We start from the raw sequence: 338 nt of genomic DNA, 5'->3' as shown, positions 1-338 counted from the left end.
TTCCCCCTCCCCCCCCCCCCCCCCCCCCCCCCCCCCCCCCCCCCCCTGTGTCTACCGGTCTGTCCTGTCATTCCCCCCCCCCCCCCCCCCCGGCCTCAGGCGACCCGCCTCCCGCGGCTGGCGTCGGTGGCTTTGGGGAGCGGTGCTCTGACCCTGTGGCCCTCTGCTCTCCTACAGGCCGTAACTCTTTCCCAATCCCTCCTGGGGCACGGGCGGAGGGAGGCACGTCCTCTAGGGCGGGGCTCCAGAGGCGGGTGGGGCCCCAGCGGAGGGTGCGGCCCCGGGGAGGAGCCCAAGGACTGGAGACCTGAGAGGCTCTCAAACCCTCCAAACTGAAG

This window comes from Petaurus breviceps, unplaced genomic scaffold (assembly GCF_028583685.1).
Source record: "Petaurus breviceps papuanus isolate PSGF00001 unplaced genomic scaffold, PetGlider_PUasm1.0 185, whole genome shotgun sequence".
NCBI lineage: Eukaryota > Metazoa > Chordata > Mammalia > Diprotodontia > Petauridae > Petaurus > Petaurus breviceps.
The sequence above is the reverse complement of the archived record's forward strand: the minus strand, read 5'-3'. Positions refer to the sequence as shown.